Consider the following 14,782-nt stretch of genomic DNA (forward strand, 5'->3'; position numbering starts at 1 on the left):
TTTAAACAACTCCATTTCCCTCCTTACCCAAAGAAAGCACTGTTAAAGTGAGACCCCTCAGTGGACCAGCCTGAAATATTTCCTGAGTTACAGCTCAGGTGCAACTTCCAGTTTGTTTTGAGCAATTCTGTAGTCTCTGAGAGATAAATTACATGTCCTTGAAACTCTAGGGATTCTGAGATAAGATAAATATGTTTAAATGATTTTACAGGCAAATTTACACTTTAAGTTTACAAACACGTATGATGGAGAGAGCACTGGATGCTGCTTCTGTGCTTTGTGACCTAGGATAAGTCTCAGTCCTTCTGACTTGGGAGGTGGCAGATTAATGGGGATGGCAGATTGAATGGCAAGGATGCTCCCTTCTAGGACTCATGATCTCTGTTATTTTAAAGGAAATGTAGAATAAGCAAAATCACAGAGGATAAAATTTTAACACCTAGGGCACTGAAACGGTCATAAAAAACAAAGCAAAACTAAGAGGTGTATTAGAATGTCTTTGGATGAATGGATTGAAGACGTTTAAAGGTGGTAAAACTTTTCTTTTGTTACCCACAATCAATTGGGAACATCTGATTTTATTGTGGGATGTTAACTCTATTCTGAACATTCTTTAGAACAAGCTATTTTAATGAGGCCCAACTTTGATTTAACAAGAGTTGGAAATCTAAACAGTGGGAAAAATCCATACCATCTGGGGTTCTCTCTGTGCTATGTCACCTGAGAAAGTGCAGTGGAAATCCTGGTCCTTTTCTACTTACTCCTCTCCGCTCCCACAGTTCATCACAACTTTGAGCTTCTGTCAGATCTATCAGGAAAGAAACCCTCTCATCCATGGGATTAAAAACTCATAGGACCAAGTCATCTTTGGATGGTCATTTTCCCTGGATCTAGCCTACCAGAAAAATGAAGACAAAGAAAACAAACAACCTGAAAAAACCCCAAACCAAACAAAAAACAAACTAGAGTAGAGATAGTGAGAGAGGCAGAGCTTTTAAGACATCAGTCACTTGCCTGGGTCAAGCCATACCTGAACTCCTGGATTTTCAGTTATGTGAGCAAGTAAAGTCCTTTATCAGCATTAGCTAGATGGAATTCTTTTCTATCATTTGCTCCCAAAAGAGCAATTGTTAGAAAAATAGTAATATAAAATGCCAGCCATTTATCAATATTAATTAGTATGTTTCTTCTACTCTAAGATGCCAATGATTGCAATGTGTATCATTTATTTAATAATACTTCAAGAGGAGAAAAAATATATGGATCGCTTTTTTTATTATTATTATGTTATGTTAATCACCATACATTACATCATTAATTTTTAATGTAGCTGTTCCATGATTCATTGTTTGCATCTAACACCCAGTGCTCCATTCAATACATGCCCTCTTTGATACCCATCACCAGGCTAACCCATCCCCCCACCATCCTCCCCTCTAGAACCCTCAGTTTGTTTCTCAGAGTCCATAGTCTCTCATGTTCGTCTCCCCCTCTGCTTTCCCCCCATTCATTCTTCCCTTCCTGCTATCTTCTTTTTTTTTTAAACATATAATGTATTATTTGTTTCAGAAATACAGATCTGTGATTCAACAGTCTTGCACAATTCACAGCGCTCACCATAGCACATACCCTCCCCAATGTCTATCATCCAGCCACCCCATCCCTCCCACCCCCCACCACTCCAGCAACCCTCAGTTTGTTTCCTGAGATTAAGAATTCCACATATCGGTGAGGTCATATGATACATATCTTTCTCTGATTGACTTATTTCGCTCAGCATAATACCCTCCAGTTCCAGCCATGTCGTTGCAAATGGCAAGATTTCATTCCTTTTGATGGCAGCATACTATATATATATATATATATATACATATATATATATGTATATATATATACATACCACATCTTCTTTATCCATTCATCTGTTGATGGACATCTTGGTTCTTTCCATAGTTTGGCTATTGTGGACATTGCTGCTATAAACATCAGGGTGCACGTACCCCTTTGGATCCCTACATTTGTATCTTTGGGGTAAATACCCAGTAGTGCAATTGCTGGATGTATGGTAACTCTATTTTCAACTTTTTGAGGTACTGTTTTCCAGAGTGGCTGCACCAGCTTGCATTCCCACCAACAGTGGAGGAGGGTTCCCCTTTCTCCACATCCCCGCCAACATCTGTCATTTCCTGACTTGTTAATTTTAGCCATTCTGACAGGTGTGAGGTGGTATCTCATTGAGGTTTTGATGTGGATTTCCCTGATGCCGAGCGATGTTGAGCACTTTTTCACGTGTCTGCTGGCCATTTGGATGTCTTCTTTGGAAAAATGTCTGTTCATGTCTTCTGCCCATTTCTTGATTGGATTATTTGTTCTTTGGGTGTTGAGTTTGATAAGTTCTTTATAGATTTTGGATACTAGCCCTTTATCTGATATGTCATTGGCAAATATTTTCTCCCATCCTGTCAGTTGTCTTTTGATTTTGTTGACTGTTTCTTTTGCTGTGCAAAAGCTTTTTATCTTGATGAAATCCCAATAGTTCATTTTTGCCTTTGCTTCCCTTGCCTTTGGCGATGTTTCTAGGAAGAAGTTGCTGCGGCTGAGGTCAAAGAGGTTGCTGCCTCTGTTCTCCTTTAGGATTTGGATGGACTCCTTTCTCACGTTTAGGTCTTTCAACCATTTGGAGTCTATTTTTGTGTGTGATGTAAGGAAATGGTCCAGTTTCATTCTTCTGCATGTGGCTGTCCCATTTTCCCAACACCATTTGTTGAAGAGACTGTCTTTTTGCCATTGGACATTCTTTCCTGCTTTGTCAAAGATGAGTTGACCATAGAGTTGAGGGTCCATTTCTGGGCTCTCGGTTCTGTTCCATTGATCTATGTGTCTGTTTTTGTGCCAGTACCATACTGTCTTGATGATGACAGCTTTGTAATAGAGCTGGAAGTCCGGAATTGTGATGCCGCCAGCTTTGTTTTTCTTTTTCAACATTTCTCTGGCTATTCAGGGTCTCTTCTGGTTCCAAACAAATTTTAGGATTATTTCTTCCATTTCTTTGAAAAAAGTGGATGGTATTTTGATGGGGATTGCATTGAATGTGTAGATTGCTCTAGGTAGCACTGACATCTTCACAATGTTTGTTCTTCCAATCCATGAGCATGGAACGTTTTTCCATTTCTTTGTGTCTTCTTCAATTTTTTTAATGAGTATTTTATAGTTTTCTGAGTACATATCCTTTGCCTCTTTGGTTAAATTTATTCCTAGGTATCTTATGGTTTTGGGTGCAATTGTAAATGGGATCGACTCCTTGATTTGTCTCTCTTCTGTCTTGTTGTTGGTGTATAGGAATGCCACTGATTTCTGTGCATTGATTTTATATCCTGCTACTTTACTGAATTCCTGTATGAGTTCTAACAGTTTTGGGGTGGAGCCTTTTGGGTTTTCCACATACAGTATCATATCATCTGCAAAGAGTGAGAGTTTGACTTCTTCTTTGCCGATTTGGATGCCTCTTATCTCTTTTTGTTGCCTGATTGCTGTGGCTAGGACTTCCAGTACTATGTTGAATATCAGTGGTGATGGTGGACATTCCTGTCATGTTCCTGACCTTAGGGGGAAAGCTCTCAGTTTTTCTCCATTGAGAATGATATTCGCTGTGAGTTTTTCATAGATGGCTTTTATGATATTGAGGTATGTACCCTCTATCCCTATATTCTGAAGAGTTTTGATCAAGAAAGGATGCGGTACTTTGTCAAAGGCTTTTTCTGCATCTGTTGAGAGGATCATATGGTTCTTGTTCTTTCTTTTATTAATGTATGGTATCACACTGATTTGCAGATGTTGAACCAACCTTGTAGCCTAGGAATAAATCCCACTTGGTTGTGGCGAATAATCCTTGTAATGTACTGTTGGATCCTATTAGCTAGTATTATTGGTGAGAATTTTTGCATCCATGTTCATCAGGGATATTGGTCTGTAATTCTCCTTTTTGATGGGGTCTTTGTCTGGTTTGGGGATCAAGGTAATGGTGGCCTCATAAAATGAGTTTGGAAGTTTTCCTTCCATTTCTATTTTTTGGAACAGTTTCAGAAGAATAGGTATTGATTCTTCTTTAAATGTTTGGAATTTTGTAGAATTCCCCTGGGAAGCCATCTGGCCCTGGGTTTTTGTTTGTTGGGAGATTTTTGATGACTGCTTCAATTTCCTTAGTGGTTATAGGTCTGTTCAGGTTTTCTATTTCTTTCTGCTTCAGTTTGGGTAGTTGATACATCTCTAGGAATGCATCCATTTCTTCCAGATTATCTAATTTGCTGGCATAGAGTTGATCATAATATGTTCTTATAATTGTTTGTATTTCTTTGGTGTTGGTTGTGATCTCTCCTCTTTCATTCATGATTTTATTTATTTGAGCCATTTCTCTTTTCTTTTGATAAGTCTGGCAAGGGATTTATCAATCTTGTTAATTCTTTCAAAGAACCAGCTCCTAGTTTTGTTGATCTGTTCTACTGTTCTTTTGGTTTCTATTTCATTGATTTCTGCTCTGATCTTTATTATTTCTCTTCTGCCGGGCTTAGGCTTTATTTGCTGTTCTTTCTCCAGCTCCTTTATGTGTAGGGTTAGGTTGTGTATTTGAGACCTTTCTGGTTTCTTGAGAAAGGCTTGTATTGCTATATACTTTCCTCTTAGGACTGCCTTTCCTGCATCCCAAAGATTTTGAACAGTTGTGTTTTCATTTTCATTTGTTTCCATGAATTTTTAAAACTATTCTTTGATTTCCTGGTTGACCCATTCATTCTTTAGTAGGCTGCTCTTTAGCCTCCATGTATTTGAGTTCTTTCTGACTTTCCTCTTGTGACTGAGTTCTAGTTTCAAAGCATTGTGGTCTGAAATATGCAGGGAATGATCCCAATCTTCTGGTACCAGTTGAGACCTGATTTGTGACCTAGGATGTGATCTATTGTGGAGAATGTTCCATGGGCACTAGAGAAGAATGTGTATTCTGTTGCTTTGGGATGGAATGTTCTGGATCTGTCTGTGAAATCCATTTGGTCCAGTGTGTCATTTAAAGTCTTTATTTCCTTGTTGATCTTTTGCTTAGATGATCTGTCCAAGATAAAAACAAACAAACAAACCAACAAAAAACCAGAATATGATCAAATATGATCAGGCTGGTGCATAGATCAGTGCCACACACTAGATTTTCAGCGTATTTTGGTCTGTTAGAAGAAAATGCCTCCCAAAATTTTAAAGAAAGAAAAATTTATATATGTATAGAAATAAGGGTAAATACCATGAAAGGATGGAATATGACCATAACGATGAAAATTATAAAAGATTTAATAAAATGAATTGATAAGATAAGAATTTGGTTGAAAAAAGAAAGAAGAGGATTTAAAAAAAAGGGAGAGAATGTGATCAGGCAGGAGACTAGAACAAAGCCATACACTAGAGATTTAGGGTATATTTTGGTCTGTTAGAAGAAATTGTATCCCAAAATTTTAAAGAGAGGACAACTCATATATATATATATATATATATATATATACATATGCCAAAAATAAGGTTAACTACTATGAAGGGACAGAAACTGACTCTAAAAATGAAAAATAAAAAAGATTTTTTGAATAAGGGATTGATAAAATGTTGGTTGAAAAAGGGAAAAAGAAAAATTAAAAAAAAAAGAAAGTTAAAAAAAATTAACTTTGAAAGACTAAAGAATCATGGGAAAAAAGACATGAATTCTATGTGTAGTATTCCCCTAGCACTGGAGTTCTGCTGTACTCATTGATTGGTAAACTTGGTCTTGGCTGGCTGTTCTTGTGGATCTTCTGGGGGAGGGGCCTGTTCCCTTGGTTCTCAGATGTCTTTGCCAGAGGCAGAATTGCCCCACCCTTGTAAGTAATCTGCTTTGTTTTGCTCTCCACAGCTTTGTTCCCTGCATACTTTCCCTACAGCTTTGGAGGAGGAGAGTGAAAATTGCGGCCTCCTAATCTCCACCCCAGAGGAGCCTTGAACTTGGGGCCCCAGTCCTCAGTGCGCCCCCAGAGAAAAGCAGTTAATCACTCCCATCTCCCTGGTCTCCGGCCGCACTCTGTGCTCACCCGGCCTGTGACTGAGCATTTCTATCTCTGGTACACGACCCCATGTGGAGTCTCCAAACTCAGCAGATCCCTGCGGTGCACTCCTGTGCCTCTCCTCCCGGGGGAGGCAGGGGAGTCTCCCTGGATCTGCCACTTGTTGGTTCCCTGCTGGAAGAGCAGTGGCCCGACTGTGCTGGGGATCATGGTTTATGGCAACCCCGAGCTGAGAGCCCGCACCTTGGCTCCATCCCTGCAGCCGGCTTCCCTGCTCCGATACCTGGGAGCTCTGCCGCACTCAGGCTCCCCCGGTCTTTCTGTGACCCCAAGGGTCCTGAGACCACACTGTCCCAGCGAGGGTTCCACCCCCCGCTTAGCCACTGGAGCGACGTTTCCTCAGCGGACCCGACTCCTAAAATTTCCGATTTTGTGCTCCGCTGCTCTATCACTTGCCGGTAGTGGCTGATGGAGGCCCCCTCCCCCGCATTTATCTTCCTGAATATCGCCTCGGATTCACTTCTCCCCACATCCTACCTTCCAGAAAGTGGTCGCTTTTCTGTTCAGAGAGTTGCTGCTATTCTTTTCTTCCATCTCCTGTTGAGTTCCTAGGTGTTCAGAATAGTTTGATCCCTATCTAGCTGAACTCCTGGGACCAGACATATTTAGGTCTCCTACTCCTCAGCCATCTTGCTCCTCCTCCTATATGGATCAATTTTTAGATAATTTTGTATTTTGGAAATATTAAGTGCAAAAAATATGCCTTAGAATAATGAAATAAGGAAATTTAAACACTTTACTTTTTCTTAATTATAATAGTTGAAATTATTCTTTTGATTAAGTGACAAGTTTGAAGGGAGATTAGGAGAGTAGGGAGAAAAAGCACAGTAGAATTTTGGAACAGGAACTCTGTGGGTGAAATAAGATCTCATGGAGAGATACTGGAGTGAAGGACTTTGGACATTACAAAGCACAGTGACATTGGATAATAGTACAAAACAGTCTTTCTTTGTTCTCTTATAAGTTCTGTATATGAGGGTGGGTTTATCTCATTTACCTTGGTATCCTACTGACAAAACTGACACAGAAATAGTCCATTCTAGCTTTATTTACTGAAAGTATTACACTTACAATTTATAAGCTATTTATTAAAAATCTCCCTATAACCTGTGGTGATGGATGTTAACTGGACTTATTGAGATCATTTCACAATATAAACAAATATGAAATCATTATGTTGTACACCCGAAGCTAACATAATGTTATAAATCAAAAAAGAATCTCCCAAAACATACTTAACAAATCTATAATTACATATATTTAAATGACATTGCTCAGTGATGTCTGTAAGACTATTATTGACTCTTAAATATCATATTTCTATATGATAAACCCTTCTTATAATTCAGAATGACCAACTTTTTTTTCTTTATAACCTTGTATAACAGTTGATTTTCTTTTATTAGGGGCACTTATTTTAAAACCACTTGTGTATTTTCTTTCTTTTTTCTTTTTCATATCTTGGATATAAACATTTCAGAGCTAAGTTTTGTGATCCATTGCACTATTTTCTCTTTCAATGATTTTCTTTTTTAAAAGATTTTATTTTATTTATTTGACAGAGAGATAGAGAGAGAGCACAAGTAAGCAGAGAGGCAGGCAGAGGGAGAGGGAGAAGCAGGCTCTCTGCTGAGCAGGGAGCCTGACGTGGGGCTCGATCCCAGGACCCCAGGATCATGACCTGAGCCGAAGGCAGCTGCTTAACCGACTGAGCCACCCAGGCGCCCCTGATTTTATTTTTCTTGATTTAACCTTTTCTCTCTCTTACTTTACTTGATTCTTTTACTTTTCTTCAGAGATTCTCTTACATTTGTGTCTCTTTTAAACTGCTTCAGAATTCTTTCTTCAAATGGGCTGGTCCTAATGGGGATACAGGTTTCTACATATCAGACTGTGCTTTAGAATACAACTTGAAGGGGCACCTGGGTGGCTCAGTCGTTGAGCGTCTGCCTTCTGTTCAGGTCATGATCCCAGTGTCCTGGGATCGAGCCCTGCGTCGGGCTCCCTGCTCAGCCAGGAGCCTGCTTCTCCCTCTCCCACTCCTCCTGCTTGTGTTTCCTCTCTAGCTGTCTCTCTCTATGTCAAATAAATAAATAAACAAATAAATAAATCTTTAAAAAAAGATAGAATACAACTTGGAAATTAAATTATATTAGGGTCCTAGAATCGAGCCCTGTGTTGGCTCCTGCCTCAGCCAGGAGCCTGCTTCTTCCTCTCCTGCTCCCCCTGCTTGTGTTTCCTCTCTAGCTATCTCTCTCTCTATGTCAAATAAATAAATAAATAAATAAATAAATAAATAAATAAATCTTAAAAAAATAGAATACAACTTGGAAATTAAAGTTATATTTTGTGCAATTTTGGAGAAAATTTTTAATTAACTAATTAATTAACTAATTAATTAATTAATTCATACCTCTCTTTCTTCCCCCAAAGATATTAAGTGGCTTTCAGGAAATATATATAATTAAGGAGCATAGTGATTCTTTCCCAAGACATATTTTGGAATATTAATAGATATCATGACAAAACTACTCCATGTTCAAATTTGTTTAGAATTTTGGTTAAATGAACTTGAATGAATTTTAAAAAAATTCAGTACTAAGTGACTCTTGGGGATGGCATGGGGCTATAGTTATTATGTAACATTTCACAAATACATTTTAAAATGAGTCTGTTTTCTTCTTGATAAAACATCTATTAACATATATAAGAACTAGTGTTCTAAGAAATCCAGTTGGAGAGATGCTTAATTAAATAAAAATAAAATCAATAGCAGGAAAAGCAAAATAGAGTAAATTATACCAGAAGGGAAAAAAAAAAAAACCCACAATAAAGTCTCACATGATTTAGCTGTAAATTTATTTTTGACCTTCCTGGAGGTGAAAGCAAAAGAGAAACATGGTTCACTACATAATTCTCACTGTATGGGAAGAAGAAAGAACACATTTCCTTAGGGGCAGACACACTGCCACTGGATTATGACAAATGTGTTTCAGTTGGATCACATGAGGTTTTTGGGTCTTTTTTTATAGCCTTCCTAATGTCAACCTTTATGTAGGTGACGGGAGAATAAGCTGGGTAGGTTTTACCAGAACCAGGGCTCCAGTAGTCGGACTGTTTCATCAGTTATCAGAGGTGAGTTCTTGTGAAGTCAGTTCAAGTGTAGAGCAGCAGACAGGAAAGAGGCAGAGTCTGAATGTCAGAAAGATACAGAGAAGTCGCTGGACAATTTCATATAACCACACAGCACCTCCCCCCTGGGGTTCCATTTGAAAATAAGCTCATGTGAATCAAAACCAAATATTATCCATCCATTCATCCATCCATCTTCTATTTATTAAGGGGATGTTGTCTATGTCTTTTAAGGCATCGTTTTAATTTTTGAAAATGAGGGTGGGTTTTTTTTTCATATGTGGTTTTATGTTATATGTGTTCCATCTATAAAGTAACCATGAAATAAAACTGTTGACCTAATCACTGAGTTGATGGAATTCTTTATTTGTCTAGGATGTGGGAGTTAGACCACATTCTTGTGGAAAAGATAGCCTTTAGGGAGTCACTTTATGAAAACTGTCAACTTTCTAAGTACTGGGTTGGCCAACCCTAATTTTTCCAAACAGAGAACTTGATCACTTGTTCAGTAGTTTATTGATGATATTTGGAAGGATAATTATGTGCTATATTTCTTTATGCCATGAAAATAAATAATTCCTCATCTATCATTCTTTATGAATTATAGCACAGAAGCTCAAATAAAAACCTCAGAAGTTAAATTTTCAACATTAAAAACTATTAGATTATGATGGGTCTGAGCCATCACAAAATAGTTGCGTGGACTTAGGCAATTGCCCGAATCTCTCAGAACCTCAGTGTCTTTATCTGTTAAACAGGAAAAATATTAGTTACATAACTCACAAGGATGTGATGAGGAAAGCACAAGACAATACAAGCAAATTCTTTGGGCCTGGCACATAAAAATCACTCAAGAATTTTCAGATATGATGATGATGATTGGATATTTTGTGATGAAGCTTAGATTCATTGGCTACCGTACTACTGTTTTCAAGATTGTACAAACAGCAGACCATTCATTTTTACCCAAATGAGGAAAGATAAGATCAACTCTTCCCTTCTTTTTACTGCTGTTTTAAAGGACAGCTGATGACAGAGATAGATCTATACTAAAACAGTTTATTTTCAAAGGTCTTCCTATACCTGACAGCCCCAGAAGTTGCTGGCATTCAACACTAAATTTTAAAGTTCAAACTATGTTTCCATTATCTAATGAAGATTTGTTGTTCTTTTTTCCCCCCAGAAATTATAGTTTCATTATTTCTGTGTGAACTTCCTTTAAGAATGTCATGTTCTTCTAATCTTAACAGCTGCTTTTAGAATTCATCATCATTGTAGGATTTGGGAAAGTATTAATTGGACTGGAGGAATGGTGTTGTCCAACCAACCCATTATAATTTAAATTCCTAGTGTATCATAACTATATATGAATCAATGGTAGGTGGTAAAAAATAAAATGCTTTCTATACTATTTTGTGGAAAGTTAGAATATTTAGGTAGATTCATAAATAAAAATATATGTATGTTTTAGTGTAGTATCTGGGAAATAGAAATAGAGGGAACAATTAGAAAGGAAGGAAACAATGTCTATTATGGCATCAATGCATTTTTCTGTAGACATTTATCAAGAATATAGTTGTCATTTAAAATAACCTTAATATACTTATGTGTTTTCTTATATATACTAGAGTCATTTGTGGTAGAATAAGCCGTTCAAGAAGAGATCAAGTTAAATAATTTATTAGAGCAATTGTTTTCATTGTTGATGGCTTGTAAATGGAAAGAAAAAAACCAATGAAATCATTTTATGTTGAGAAAAGATTCCAAAACAAAATGTCGTGATCATATAACACTTGAGGACTGGATATATCCAGATAATGAAGACCCTGACCTGCTCTAGGTTAATATTCTTTCTAGAGTTCAGAGAGCACACATTCGATAGAACACAATAATTGACAAAAGACATTTTAGCATATTGTATATGTGATTGTGTTTGCACTAACATCAACCCCATCTATGCCAAACGGCACATCAACATTTCAGAAAGAGATACTATACTATACTATACTATACTACAGTTTCTAGTTACTTCAAAATTTGAGATATGTCCCACAAAATGTCTCATTAATTGATATAGCTACTTACTGATAATTTCTAAATTAAAAATCTAGTAAAAATAAAAAATTTCAATAATATGAAAAAAAAAACAATTCTAATATAAAACCATGGCAGTGATTATGAGTAAACACTGTGAATATGTGTTCACAATAGGGCATTTCATAGCTACTTATTTGTTCTGAAGAATTTTATTAAAAGTAGTAATTAATCAACCCTTATTTAGTGTTAGCATTTCATTAAGAGCAGGGATAGTTAATGCTATTGTTTTATATAGACTGAGACACATCATTTGGTGAAAGCCTAATTTACCTGACTTCATTGATCTTTTCCTTTCTTTTAAAATTTTCAAATGGAATCTCAAGTGAATAAATTAGTAAATTTATCATTTTCTCTATAATACTGTCATAAGGACAGTTTGATAAAATAGCTCATTATAGTCAATGATGTGAAATATGAGTTTCATCAGCATATTTTCATCAAATGCAGCCACAGAAATTAGTTTGCTATTATCAAGGACTGTGGAATGCAAAAATAAAAGTAAGCATGCTATTATACTGGTTAAATTTTGGGATTGACCCAAGTGAATTAAAAAAAAAAAAAACTTCTAGTGACAAAATCAAAGAAATCACCCAAAATTAATTGGCAAGTGATAATGCTAGTCATGTAATGACTATGTTTGAAATAAGCTGTCATCCTCTTCAAAGGTAGCTTTCAGGTCTACTTTTTTAATGCAGTCATAATGCTAACATGTGATTTTTAAGCTTTCTTTTGGTAAAGCAAATAAAATCCTATATATAATGACTGCTTGTTATCTATAACTGTTGTTTTTGAGAATTCAGCAATTGGCAGTTCTTATTGTATCTGTATTTTAAATCCTCATTTTGCTTTAAATGGGACATTTAAGAAGTAATGCATAAATGTTCTTGATTTTGATTGGTTTATGGTGAATGCACATACATCCATTAAATGCTGATATTAGAACACTTCACTCCTGTAAATATCTATATTCGTTAACTATTGTTATAAAAATGCACGTAACTAATCACCACAAAAAGTAGGACATACAAAAATAAGCATTTATTTAGCTTATGTGCCTGTGGGTTGATGGGGCTGGATATTCTTGGCTGGGGTGGCAGGCTGGGTGAGTCAGCTCCAGGGACTTCTCATACTCCTCTTGGAATCTGCAGGTTTTCTGGGCATATTCCTCTTATAGTGATGGTAGAAACACAAGAGAACAAGTGAGAACATCTGAGGCCTTTTAAGGTCTAAGTTCAGAAATGGCCCACGATCTTTTCCAAAATATCGGTCAAAGTCAAATGGCCAAACCCAAAGTCAAGGGATGGGGCAATATGCTTTACTATTTGAATGGGATAAACTGCAGAATCATGTGGCAAAGAGCATGGATACAGGGAGGGGTGAAGAATCTGGGCTGGGGATGAGATTTACCATAACATCAACTTCATTAAGGTAATGCTAAACACATTAAGTCAAACCATGAAGAGGATAAAGAAGATAAAAGGAGATTTAAAAAAGTTGCTATGACTGTCTAGCTTTTTTCACAAAATCATTCAAGTGTGGGGATGTCCAACCAACCCATTATAATTTAAATTCCTAGTGTATCCAATGGAATATTATGCAGCCATCAAAAGGAATGAGATCTTGCCATTTGCAACGACGTGGATGGAACTGGAGGGTGTTATGCTGAGTGAAATAAGTCAATCAGAGAAAGACATGTATCACATGACCTCACTGATATGAGGAATTCTTAATCTCAGGAAACAAACTGAGGGTTGTTGGAGTGGTTGGGGGTGGGAGGGATGGGGTGGCTGGGTGATAGACATTGGGGAGGGTATGTGCTACGGTGAGCGCTGTGAATTGTGCAAGACTGTTGAATCACAGATCTGTACTTCTGAAACAAATAACGCAACATATTTTAAGAAAAAAGAAAAAGAAGAAGATAACAGGAGAGGAAGAAAAGGGGAGTATGTCAGAGGGGGAGACGAACCATGAGAGATGATGGACTCTGAAAAACAAACTGAGGGTTCTAGAGGGGAGGGGGGTAGGGGGATGGGTTAGCCTGGTGATGGGTGTTGAGGAGGGCACGTTCTGCATGGAGCACTGGGTGTTATGAACAAACAATGAATCATGGAACACTGCACCAAAAACTAATGATGTAATATATGATGATTAACATAACAATAAAAAAATTAAAAAAAAAGACACACAAAAAAATAAATTCCTAGTGTATCATAACTATATATGAATCAATGGTAGGTGGTAAAAAATAAAATGCTTTCTATACTATTTTGTGGAAAGTTAGAATATTTAGGTAGATTCATAAATAAAAATATATGTATGTTCTTTTGATTAATCAGAGGGAAACTCAGATATTATTATTTGATTTAATTTTTCAATTTAAAGGTTTCAACAAAAATGTTTTATTTCTGTTGACCCTTTTTTCTTGACTTTGTAACTGAACTGTAAAAGTCACAGTGCCTAAAGTATCATAGCCCCTCTCTAACCCAGCTCAAATGTACATTATGACAGATGAGCTCGAACAAATTTTGTTTTGAAGTAGGTAGAGAATAAATCATAAATAGCAGTGAATTGGAAACTTTTATTTTGTAATTTAGTGAGCAGGAAATCTGAAGTCTCAAGCATCTGGAATCATGTCATATTTGGAAATAAAAAAAGATTGTTCTGTTCATTCAATGTAAAAGCTAAAAAAGTGGTGAAAAGAGAGCAGAAAAATAAGTCAGAAGAGGGAAAGATAGTAGAAGGATCAAGGGGACAGAGCATGGGAAGTACAGAGTAAACCGCAGAAGTGTCCCAAGAGTTAGAGATTCAGGGATTGTGTGGAGTTTTCTGAGAGCAGAGAAAGGGAAGTTAGTATCAAAATGTCAGAAAGTAGAAAAGCCAAAATCTAATTTATATTTTAGTATATGGTAATGGTAACGTGTCATTTTAAAACCACTTTGGCCATGGGACAGTTCAGGAGACTGGAATAGGGAATGTTTTATGAAAAGGAAAGCGAAGTGTCACTGGACACGGTTGTTTTTAGGTGGGGCTCCTCTGAAGATGCATAAGCTTGTATAATTGGACTCTGAGAAGGCTTTTTGTCTGAAGTAGTGTGACAAAGTAAGTCACAGCAAAATAGAAGAATGGAGCCTATATAATAGTGTAAAGTTGAACACATACAAGTAACAGTGATTGTAATATTTCAGTTTATATCACAGGATATCATCTTTCTTCCTGGAAACACAAAAGGTGTAAATATAAGAATGTTGTGCTAACCTTAACAGAGAAAGTATACCTCTGAATGTGACTGAAAACTAAAAATAAAGGGAAACATTGGCAGATCTATAAAATATTTACTGACCTGTATGAATGATTAAAAGCCTCAGAAAGATCAGCCTTACAGATTCTTTGTGAAATCCAAGGTAACTACAACAGTATAGTATGAA

Source organism: Eumetopias jubatus, unplaced genomic scaffold (genome assembly GCF_037043125.1).
Source record: "Eumetopias jubatus isolate StellerSeaLion01/CBP00866 unplaced genomic scaffold, mEumJub1_p1.0 scaffold_1, whole genome shotgun sequence".
NCBI lineage: Eukaryota > Metazoa > Chordata > Mammalia > Carnivora > Otariidae > Eumetopias > Eumetopias jubatus.